At 39.6% G+C, this 12,697-nt stretch overlaps 1 protein-coding gene across 5 annotated transcripts in view; it reads left to right on the top strand.

Moving 5' to 3' along the window:
* septin9b (septin 9b) overlaps positions 1–12,697 on the top strand; it is a 152,398-nt gene that overhangs the window by 95,236 nt on the left and 44,465 nt on the right. The window contains exon 1 of one of the 5 annotated variants that reach the window (XM_057842951.1): positions 8,705–8,839. The exons of the other annotated variants lie outside the window; for them this stretch is intronic. The gene's annotated coding sequence lies outside the window, so the exon portion shown is untranslated. Of the gene's footprint in view, positions 1–8,704; positions 8,840–12,697 lie in introns of those variants that run through there. 5 annotated transcript variants of the gene reach the window in all.

The raw sequence follows: 12,697 nt of genomic DNA, 5'->3' as shown, positions 1-12,697 counted from the left end.
TTCCACAAAGGGCCGGAGTGGGTGCAGGTTTTTGTTTAAACCCATAATGAGGACATTCACAAATCTGATTTCTTACAAGTGCAATCAGTTGATTGCAGTCGGGTGCTTCTTGTTCCTGCTGAAACCTCATTGGTTAAACTGTCTGTGCTGAATCAGTTGGGAAAAAAACAGGACCCACTGAGGCCCTAGAGGACCAGTTTGCCCACCCCTGCTCTAGACCCTAGCCGACACTCTAAAATCATTGAATTACGTTACATTGAATCTGTGAGGAAAAACGGTCTAAAGGTGATCAAGGCCATGCAAATTTTGGCCCATAGTGAAACCTCAAGTGCTGTTAGAAAGATGGAAAGGGGATTTGTACATACAGCTTCTTGTATCAGAATTGCCACCATGCAGGACTAGAATGGAAACAAGATAAAATAGAAGCGATTTCTGGCTTGATTCCACCACTTGGTGCAGTTGATTGTTTGATCGTTGACATTTCATTTCCACTGAAGCCATTCTTGAAAGGATCTTTTTCAACCATCTACAGTTACTGACTAAAGTGTGTCTAGCTCCACATTTCAGTTACCATTATCATTGCGGATGCTTCTCTCATTCTAAGGTGCTAAAAAGTAGAACTTTAAGTAAAAAGTAGTAACTTTAGAAAATTAAATCGCCTAAAGATGTAATGAACAAAACTGAAGTGTTTTGGAAAACCTCTGATTATGTTGTTTTTATTACAAGTCAAGAAGAAAGAATATACAGTGGTACCTCGACATACGATCATTTCGACATCTGACGTAAAATTTCACTCGTCTTTTGTTTGACATATGGCGGCACGCTCGAAATACGACCATTTATGACAGCATTGCAATTTCATTGTTTTCCCGTAAGGCGGGCGCACGGTGGATTTTCTTGTGAGAGAAATCAACATGGGTCCCAAGAAGGTTAGTGCAGGTGGTGAAAAAAAGAACTAAGATGAAAATTATGGAAAAATATAAGCATGTTGTGCGCGTCAGTGAACTGGCTCGACAATACAACCGGAATGTGTCTACAATCTCGACGGTCCTCCTGTGATCTCCGTTCGCCAGTCTTTAATAGTTAAAGTGTCAATTATTATTATTGTAACATCGGTAAGAAAGTCGCCAGCTTTGTCAGGTTTTTAATCATTTACTTCAGAACCTATGCAACACAATGCGGCTACTGTCCACCGTAGCCGACGCCAACAACAGAACATAAAAAGAGAAAGTAAAACTTTCCCACTCTCCCGCGCCTCTCTCAATCTCGCGTCAGTCACGCGGTGCATTTGGGAACAGCATGCAAAACACAATCGCCACATTAGAACCCGATTTCTAACATTATTATATTATTCCAATTTGTATTTATAGTTTGTTTTGCTATGTGTAATTGCTATTTGTAATTGTACGTGAAGTATTTATTAAGGATTTAGCGTAGCTTTTTGGGCTGTGAAACGAATTAATTGAATTATTATGTATTCTTATGGAAAAATCCCGCTCAACATATGACTATTTTGACTTACAAATCAGGTCCTGGAATGAATTGAAATTCATATGTAGAGCTACCACTGCGTTCACCTTTTTTGTAGTGTAACATTACATTTTAATATATACATACATATCGATTGGTTCAGCAATGATCCAGAATATTGTATCGAAACGCGCAATATGGATTGTCATTTTATAAATGTTTTGTTAAAAATAATCTTTTTTTTTTTTTTTTCATTAAAATTTCTCAATTTTTTCATCAACAAAAATGTCTAGATGAAAAATGTTGCCCTTGAATTGAGACATGGTACACTTTTGGCTAGGTTCATACCACAGGTCTTAATGCACAAATCCAATTTTTTTCATGTTTTTCCGACTTGAGTGATGCATTAACTTGACGATCTGAACGGGACAGGTCACATAAAAGTGGACAATTTCAAATCCGATCTACGACACTTTCGTATGTGGTTAAAATGTGATGTGGGCCACATTTTTCCAGAATGTCGCGGCGGTCTGAACTGTGAAGTCTCCCAAATCAGAATTCATGCAGCAATTACGTCAGCAAAGAGCGAGAGGGGCAGGCCGGACGGCAGCGATGTAGCTGTGCATTAGCCTTAGTGCCTTGTTTGATTGAACTCTGCTTTTACACAGGCTTGACCACAGTCATAAAAAATAAAATAAAATGAAGAAAAGGATAAGTCTGATAATGCTCAGATTTCTTTCTGTGTGCCAAATAACCAATATTTCTGATTTGTTTGGGTGCGCTGGGAATTGGACCCCAAAGCAGACAAGGGAGATGGCAGTAATTATTTACAAAGGTTTATTGTCAGGTGCGCGCAGATGGTCACAGCAGCGCACGTGCATGTCGGGTGGTAGCTGGCAAATGTAGATGTGATATCAGGCAACGGTACAGGTCAGGGAGCAGGCACGGGGAATCCTGGGATGAAACAAAGGTCAGATTAGCCGGGTGCATATATGTCGGTAAATACCTGTGTGCTGGACGTGACTGACGGTAATGCGGAAAGAGTTGGTCTGGCGACTAGCGGCAACGACAATCAGGCTTTTGTAGGCGGCTGATGTTAATGGCTCGCAGCTGTCGTCACTTCCCCCCCGTCTGGTCTCCAGCCTGCAATCCAGGAGCCTTAACACGATTGCTTACATGGCCGAGTCGGGGCAAACTGACGCACAGTGCGTGCATTCGTTCTATCAATCCATATAAACTTTAAATATCAGACTAAATGGGGATTATTGATGTCTGTTACTTGTGTCCTCATTTTGGAAATTGAAATATGATCACCCTGGAATGACGTACAGCCAGCACGTGTATTCATTTGTTTTGACGCTTCTGCGCATGCGGGGCAGTTTGCTCAGCATGTGTCAGATTGCGAATTAGTGCGCATGAGTAATACTTGAACAGCTGCAATGGACAAAGGCTGTCTGATCGGACATGCCAAAAACACAGATAAGACAAAAAAATGGAATTGTGCATTAAGACCTGCGGTGTGAACCTAGCCTTTGTGATATTGGAGATATTTTCATCATCCAAAAGTGTGTTGTTGTTTTTTCCTCTTACACAGCCAACGTAGTGCTTCAATGAGGCTTTGATCCTTCCTCAGAAGACAATTTGGTGGTCCACTTCAACCCTTTGATACTTCCATTTTCTCAAGTGCTAGTCCTTATTTAGATCACTGCTGACCAGGAACCCATTGCACTCTCTGGACAAGTCGCCTGTCAATCGCAGGGTACAGACGTACAACAGTTGCTCCCACATTGAATCCTATAGACAGTTAATGTTCAATGAGTCTTATGTGCATGTTTTTTTTATTTATTTGAGAGGAAGATTCAGAACACAGAGCATGAGAAGATACACAGAACAGCGATGAGGTACAAATTCTCATATTTCATTGTGAAATTGTGTGGCACTTGTGTTCTGTCATGTTAATTACATAACTGTACTGGCATGGATGAATAAGTCAAGGACAGGATTTACCATTCTACAAAGTAAGTTGTACTGATGTATGCAGCAATAGCAGGAAACTGGGTCAAGGGTGGGAAGTTTAACAACTGACATCACATTCTCTATATTGTTCATAAGTGTTAGCGTGAATGGCTGTTTGTTTATATGTGCCCCAGTGCTCACAGTCACGGAAGAGAGTGTTGATGCCTTTATGGGTTGTTGAGACATGAACCATCCTCACACACATGCTGTCTCCATTTACACCACAGGGGACCACTGCAGCCTCAGCAAAAAAAAAAAAAAAAAAAAAAAAAAAAAAAAACACAACAGGAAGTTTCTGACAGACGCTGCTATCTTCCCTGGAGATATGCGCGGCAAGCCAGATGTTCCTCCTCTTTCCTCCATATCTGCTCCTCACTCTAACAAAATTTCTCAACGGCTCCGCCTACCTCTCCTTATTTCACCCAACCCCCGATCTACCATGCAGGAAGTGTTACAGTGTCACTCAGTGACCGAGTCACAAAGATCACTCGTGTTAATCTTCTCCATGTGCGTTGCTCTCTGATTGGTTCTCATTTATCAGCCAATCATGGTGCTCCACTTTGGGGCCTCATGGCATCAAACCGTACACCGGTCTTTTTGCAAGCCAATACTTCTTACTTTGCAGAGCAAGTATTAGATGACTTCATTTTCAAAACATTTGACTCCTGCTTGACATTTGTCGATGGAAAATGGAGATCCATCGCTCCTCGTCGTCTCCGAGTACTTTTCCTCTTCACAAGGTTAACCACCCTGCTTGAGTTAAAATTCAATTTACTTACCATAAATTATTTTACAGCTATGGTTTTTAGGCTCTTACCAGGACTAATAAAATAACTCTGACACGTTTGATCTTTAGTTCCCACAAAGAAATAGTAAGGTCAAACACGAGTGGTCATGAGTTTCATACAAATAATTGTTTCCTGAGAGCTTCAATGGAAAATATTCCCCTTGTTGAAAAAGAGATGTACTGTGGGAATGTATCGTTTCAATGCCACAACTCAAAGGGTGCAATCTCGCAGGAAATTCAAATGTTAACCGTCCTAGGGGTTCAGTAGTAAAGTAATATTCTGTGAATTATGTATTTTGTGAAAATGCTTTGAACTGAACGCAGCACTCCACAAGGATAACAATAATGAAATGTACATCGTGTTGTGGCTCATTCACAGTGTCATTAATGTGCTGTGTAGATGTGCATAGAAGCAGTGAGGTACACGGAAACCACAGCCAAGTGTGAACAAGATTTAGTGCAACCCTTACAGGAAGGAAGCATTTGTGCTGAATGTAATGAAAACTGCTCTCAGTTGTTTATGTGTGCTAGTGGGAAAAATGCTTAGCCCCAGGAACAAAATTAAATATATACGTAACTAATCTGTACTGTTGCTGTAAAAAATATAATCTGTAATTAATATTTAATTAAGGATAACTAATCAAACCCAGATTTTTTACCAAGTAAGCATGTGAGTTAATTGAGAGAGAGCAGTGTATATTACTTACCATTAGAGATGTCCCGATCGATCGGGAGATCGAGTCCGATCATGTCATTTTCAAAGTATCGGAATCGGCAAAAAAATATCGGCCATGCCTTTTTTAAATATATACCTGTATATATATATTTTTTAATTAAATTGTTTTCTAATTGTATTTAACGTTACAGACATAATATGTTACACTCATCCAGAGTCTTTAGTTCAGGCTTAAGGTAGGGTTATCAAATTTATCCCGATAACGGCGGTAATTATTTTTTCAAAAAAATGTATCACGTTAAAATAGTTAACGCAATTAATGCATGCGTTGCACAACCCACTCACGCATTGCCGTGCTCAATCTGTAATGGTGCCGTTTTACCTATATAGAGAGATAAATGGCAGCGTAAATAAAATGAGTAGAGTGAATTTTGGCAGCCTTTGGAGCCTTTTTTTAATTGGCTAAAGCCTCACAATCCCTCTCCCTACGATAAGAAATATCATGGAAAGCAAGGTAGCAGTTGATCTTTTTCTTAACACCTTATGTTATTTCCCAACGCAGAGAAGATATATCAATTGGTAGCACTAGGCACAGTCATGGTTCCACTTCCCATCATTTGGGCAAGGCGACAGTATAATTTACTGAAAGCTCAACAAATACACTAGATGGCAATATTTAGTCACAATATACAAAGTCACAAATCTTTCTATCCGTGGATCCCTCTCACAGAAAGAATGTTAATAATGTAAATGCCATCTTGAGGATTTATTGTCATAATAAACAAATACAGTACTTATGTACTGTATGTTGAATGTATATATTCGTCCGAGTTGTATTCATTTTTTTCTTAATGCATTGCCAAAATGTATATGATCGGGAAAAATTATCGGGAATGATTGAAATTGAATCGGGAGCAAAAAAAAAAAGCAATTGGATCGGGAAATATCGGGATCGGCAGATACTCAAACTAAAACGATCGGATCGGGAGCAAAAAAATATGATCGGAACAACCCTACTTACTATATATTTATGTATGATGGTATATTAACTTTGTGTTTGCATTCATTATTTTTAACACGTTTCACATGAATTGGTCACTTTAAAATCTTTTCTTCCCTGTGAGAATGTGGAAACCATTGACTGTAAATAAGAACTGGACATATCACTGGTGACGTCACCCATAGCTGTTGCGTGCTCCCATTTGAAGCTCTCTTTTCAGTGGTCAAGATACTGCCTCAACAGCCGCCATGATATCATTTTGGCATTTGTGAAGCCAATGTTTTGGGGATTTTGGCGATATGCTTCTCGGTGTCAGTCTATGGGCGGGAACCCGAGTCCGCCAACTGTATAGATATTCCGAGAGATCCTGGAAATGCAAGTATCCCTCCTTTATTATTATTATTTTTGAGAGATGAATTACAACTTAATGACTGTTGTACAAACAGTTGTAATGAAGCATTTCTACTGTTGATGTTCAAAGTTTAAACCAGGCTTGAAATATCTTTATTTTTATGGTGAAATCAGGCGGTTTAGAATGGGTCGATGTAAACTGCTCCCCCCTGAAACCAGAGGAGCCAGACTCAGTTGGCTCAATGTTGGGTACTGCAGGCTTTTTCAAATACTTCAAGGGCTTCAGTTTGAAAGACGGGAGGTTTGGCCTTGGTGGAGACATGCTTGTGATCACCTAACTGCCTGGTGAAACAGTCAGCCAAGGTGGAGGTCACTGATAAACCAAAACATGTAGACCATGCAATAAAGGAGATCAATAATAAAAGCAATGAGCAGAATGTAGCGCGATGCAAAGGAACAAAAGTGACATTTCTGTTTAACAAAATTACTCAAGTAATAAAAGTCACACTACTCTGACAAGTATTTTTTCCTAAAATTAAGTAAGCAAACTCAATATTGTCTATAGACCCTACTCACATGACGTCACAACCACGCCTCCGCGCCATATGTTCCGTCTACTCGTCGTGTTGACGCATTACCGCTACGTAAATTCCTCCTATTATGGCGTGTTTTTCTGCTCGTTAACATTAATAATCAAAATGGTGAAGGCGTGCGTGGCGGTTGGTTGCAATAACAGAGGAGATAGACGGAGAGACTTGAAGTTCTACCGTATTCCGAGAGACCCGGAGAGGAGAGCGAGATGGACTGCTGCAATTCGACGAGAAAACTGGGCTCCAAACGATTACCACAGATTATGTAGTAGTCATTTTATATCTGGTAAGATGCATTTAATATACTGTATATTTAGAGGGTTTTGGGCTGACAACCACAATTAAGATCATTGCGAGGCTAATCGCCGACAACATACAGTTTCAAATTCAAGATGCTTATTTCTTCCACCATCATTACATTTTGAATAATATTTAGCTGGTACCAAGTGAAAGAAGCTGGCCTCGTCTACGGATCATCAGTTAAACAGGTGTGTCCAAACCTTTTGCAAAGGGGGCCAGATTTGGTGTGGTAAAAATGCGGGGGGCTACCTTGGCTGATTTACATAGAACAATATATTTAAACAAATTTTAGCAAGCCCTTTTGTGTGTCACATTTGCTTTATTATTTTTTTAATTCATAATTTCAACAGTCTCGTCTTTGTGGCGTTCTCTTTCGACACTCGGGCTCTTGCGAAATACTGCTGCTGTGAAATTAAACTAGCTTCAAGTTGCTATAATTTCTTGCTGCGTATCTTCCCTGTAATGTTGTCGTACATGTCAGCGTGTCTTGTTCGGTAATATCATTATCGTGTTACATCGAACTCTTTGAAAACAGCGACTGTCTCTTTGCAAATGAGGTAGACACAGTTGTTGCGTGTTTTATTGAAGAAATAGTCCAATATCCACCTTTCCTTGAAGCGTCGGCTATCGCAGTCAACTTTTTTTTTTTTATTGATTGTCGCCATTTTAGAAAATTGGAAGTAAAGGGTCACACGGGGTAATGTTGCTTAGAGTGCTGCTCTTAAAGTTTTTCAAACTTTCGTGAGAATAGGCTGATTTTGTGTGGACAAGATAGTTGTAGATATCAGGGTAGCAGATGTCAGGCAGAGAGGGCGAAGACAGCGGGTCGAAAAATATCGATTTAGGCATCAAATATGGATCTGGAGAATGGATAGACTGAAGCTTTTCCATATTACACCTTTTATGCAACGCATCCAATGAGTTTACAGCGTCTGAAAGCACCGGGGCTTCCATGAATTGCACTATAAATTGCACGACAAATTGAAACCATTGAGAATACGGATAAACAAAGACGGACAATATGGCGGCCGGATACAGCGACACGTCATTGTGTGACGTTGGTGAGTAGGGTCTATAGGGCACTTTGAAAGCAACCACATCTGCAACAAAGTCTTATTACATAAACCGATGTGAAACGACAACAAATAAAAGACAAAATGTATGAGCGAAACAAATTTAAATAGTTGAAAGAGTAAATGTTTTTTTTTTGTCCAAAATATAAAATATTTGACTCAATAAACACTGTTAGAACTGCTTTAATTTTATGAAGGAAATACATTTCATGCAAAAATAGATATGAAAACAGGTTTGAAGACAACAAAGGCAAGTCAAAGAAGTAATCAACTGTTGTCCAATGTAAACACGATCTTGATATCCTGTCTTGTGATTAATGTAAAGTACATACATGGTTGAGCCACACATCTACAATGTTCCCCATTCACTTTCTCTGAATGAGGGGTGTGGCCGTGTAGAGTTTGGAGAACTTTCCCGGCCACCACTTGGAATGGCTGTCACATGACTCTGCTGGAGGGGGCGGTGTTAGAAGCGGCAACTGTGCAGCCTCACCAGCTGGAGCTTGTGATTGAGGAGTGTGTGCAGGAGAGAGTGGGAGAGAGGAAGAGCAGGAAGGAGAAAAAGAAGAGGGTTGGGTAAGTTGAAGCCGTTCATGACTGCCCGTGTGCTTTTTTGTCTTTCAAGACCAGGGAGTCCGTTCTTTGAATAAGTAGGGGGAGAAAAGAGAAACGGTGTGGAGTTACTGGTTGATTGGTTCTTTGAGGTGTTCAAGTGGGCTTGTCAGGTGTGTACTGTGGTGGTGAAGTTGAGCTTGTTTGGTGGGAGATCAGTAAAAGTACTGTAATTCATGTTTAGCCTTGCAATGCACCCCATTGTGTATGTTATAGAGTTGTTTGAGGAGGTCATCACTACCAGTGCTCCCCCCACACTATCTCCATCCCATCTACCCACCCCCTCCTTATCCCTCCCTCCCATTGTGTCTTGTACATGCATGGATAATCAATGCGCTTTATTGGGAGGGACAATGTTGCTTCTTAAGGACTCCACATTTGGGCTGTTGTCCATCTCATTTGATCCCTGAAGTAATGGAAACATAAAAAAATAGTTGGTTATGATGATGATAGATGATGGTTGCAAAAGTTTTGGAAAAGTTGTCTCTGTTGAAACTGTGTTCACGGCTGGAACTCCTCGCACAGTTGCTGGATTCTAGCAGAAAGGTATGCATTATGCAGTACATTGAGTAAAAAACTCCAAGCTTAATAATTAGGATATAACTTTCATTGTAGCCTTCTCACCACATGTCTTTGTGTTTCGCATCAAAGACTCAATGCAGTCTGTGTCAATAGCCAACAATTAAGCTAGTGTTTCGATTGTGCTAATTGGATGAGTTCAAACAAAGTCACAGTTTATTAGAAGTGCTCGAAACCAGTATGATTTTAACTACTTTTATGGCCTGAATACTATACACAGTAATAATAGACATATTACACAGCTTGTAATAATCCAAATAAACACCATTCTTAAAGCTCACTCTGTTGTTGCTGGTGTTTGCTGCAGTACTATGATCCACTATGCTGCCAAGAGCCATTTACTGTGTGCCCTCAAGTCTCCTCTATAGTTCCGGCAACATAATATCCTATGAGGGGGAACGGTGGGACTTGAACACTATAAAGATACATGCTAACCCGCATGTAGCCTGTCGTTTTTGCCAGTGAAGCATTATTGTACTGTTGTATAAACTAGGGTGACCAAACGTCCTCTTTTGCCCGGACATGTCCACTTTTCACCTCCTGTCCGTGGCGTCCGGCCGGGTTTTATAAATTCATGAAAATGATTGGCTTTCATTATTTTTCACGGGACCAATTAGAGTGTGTTGAAATTGACTGACACTTTGCACAGAATACTACAGTACTGTGCTGCCTGTGACGTGTGCCTAGAGAGCCTGCCTATTGTTAAAACTTTTATTACGATAAATAGGTACATAATCAAATGCTCATGTACCCAAAAGAGTAAGTTGAAAATACCTTTATTCTACTTTGGATACAAATGTGCGCATGCGTGTCGCACTCACAGACTGGCTTTATCATGGCGTCACCTGTCAATTCTGATTCACAAACAAACCTTTGTCACAACAGGAGCATACAGGCCGCAGGTACACTTGCTAAACTTACTTTTTTGAAATTGTTGACTTCTGTGATAGCTTGTATTGGCGTGATCTGTAAAATCCTGTTTGGTGTCCCATCATTGCGCTGCCGACGATTGTAAACTTTTATAGCAATGTGTTATTTTGCCTTAGCTACAGGTGCTCGTTAATAGGGTAGCTATCAGTGAGCAAAGCCTCGCTAGGAATGATGGGAAATGTAGTTGTGAACTGTTTCGAAACGTGCGGGTTGAATAGTTTGTCGGTTTGTTTTGGTTATTGTTTGCGTGAAATCTAGAACATGGAATGAGAATAACAATTGAGTGGAAATAACAATTTTTCAACGACAATTGTCGTGATAGTAATTTTTAAAAATGTTTGGTTGGCACATAGCCTACTGTGTGTGTTTATGTGTATTTACTGGGATTATATTTCCATGGGTCTGCAATATATTATTATTTTTTTATCATTAATTCTTTTTATTTATTTTTTTGTAAGACCAAAGCCTGTTGAGTAACCTCTGAGAATTTGAATTGTTTTTTTGTTTATATATGAGATGGCAATACTTTTTTTTGGATATATATAAATATGAATTTTTCTATCCAGACGGAGGAGGCACACTTTAAATATATTAAAGTGATTTAGACACCTACCTCAAGTAAGATTCCAGTATCTCGAGGCCGGGCCGAGTGTCATCTTTTATGGAAATCAAAATATGGTCACCCTATATTAACTAAAAAATAGGGACCCCTAAAAGTCAGCTTTACCGCTGTCAATATTCTCTATGGTAAAATTGCAGCATCATTGTATGATGCTATAGCTAATTATGACCAAAACAAACATACATGCTAATTTTATTTTACTCTGTCAATGTGCTAAATATGACCAAAACAAACATACATGCTTATTTTATTTTACTCTGTCAATGTGCTAAATATGACCAAAACAAACATGCATGCTAATTTTAGTTTACTCTGTCAATGTCCATTAACACCTGACCACACAGCGTTATATGGTAATTAGCATTCTCCACTTTGAAGCAGCGTGCTGTTTATTTGTAGTCCTTAGTTTATAGAATACAACTTACCCTGTTTAACTGTTTTTGTTTGTTAGCACATCTTGTTCCGGTCTGAGAGAGATTCATTGAAAATTTGGTGGCAGAAAATTTTCGGCCGGAATGTGGTTTCGTTCCGAAATACTTTATTTTTTTTGTCAACTGAAAAAGGTTTAATGAAACTGAAAGTTGAGTTAACGCAAATAGCTCGGTATTGTGCGCTTTTCTTGATACCAGAGGTTAACAAGTTGGCTCAGCGCACCTATTAGAACTTAAAGTGGAACTGCACCTGCAACATTCACTTTACACCTTTTAACCCCTTCAGACCCGCATTTTTTCTGCTGGGCAAAATGTTTTTTTAATCTACTCAAATACCAGAACAAAGAGCAATTTTTTGGGTCGGGGATATTTCATGCTCATATTGGTTATTTTTAATGTTTAAGTTACATTGTTTTTAATGAGAAATGAGCGCTTACATTTAGAGCTGAAACGAATATTCTAGCAACTCGAGTAACTCGAGTTTAGAAACTGATCGGAGTAATTTTATTCACCTTGAGTAATCGTTTCATTTTGACAGCTCTAAGCATCACGTTTTGCTCGGACTACTTTTAATGCGGGACAACGCGCTGATGTCACGTGCGTAGACAAAGAAGCAATAAAAAAAATAAAAAATAAAAACTTACTGCAGCCGACAATGCTACAAACGATGCCAACGTTGCTAAAAACTAGCCTGCATGATGCTACGGTGGTAGCAGGTAGCGTCTGATGCGTCTCGTAGAGATTACATGTATGTTAAACTAGATGCGAAATGACAGAGTCAGCGGCGTTAGTAAACAGCCGCCATCTTAAAGCAGTAGACCTCTAAGCGCTAATAAATAAGATTAATGTTACTGTCACTCGCTCACGTAACGTTAGCCCTGCGAAGGGCTAGGTTTCTTTTTTTTTTAACCTGTCCTGGTTAGCTGTGTGACACGGAGAATAGAAGTCTAAGTGCCCGGATAGTCTGAACAGTTTTAATGTTTCACATTGAGAGTCTGACATACTCCCTTTGTGATCATTCAACATACCTCATTTATTATAACAAAACAGCGAACAGGAAGGAGTTATGGGGGAACAGAAGAAAAGAAACAAAGCAGAAGAAAGAGAAGAAACACAAACAACAACAAGAAATACATTGAACACCTAACTACACTAACTACTAATATGTTGGTGCTATCGTCAGCTAAATGTATTTCCGGTTGACGCCATGTGGGGGGCCTGTTGACCAGGGAAAGAGGGGGAAGAAGATGGAGTCTATAA

Source organism: Corythoichthys intestinalis, chromosome 8, assembly GCF_030265065.1.
Source record: "Corythoichthys intestinalis isolate RoL2023-P3 chromosome 8, ASM3026506v1, whole genome shotgun sequence".
In the NCBI taxonomy this organism is placed as follows: Eukaryota; Metazoa; Chordata; class Actinopteri; order Syngnathiformes; family Syngnathidae; genus Corythoichthys; species Corythoichthys intestinalis.
The sequence above is the reverse complement of the archived record's forward strand: the minus strand, read 5'-3'. Positions and strand labels throughout refer to the sequence as shown.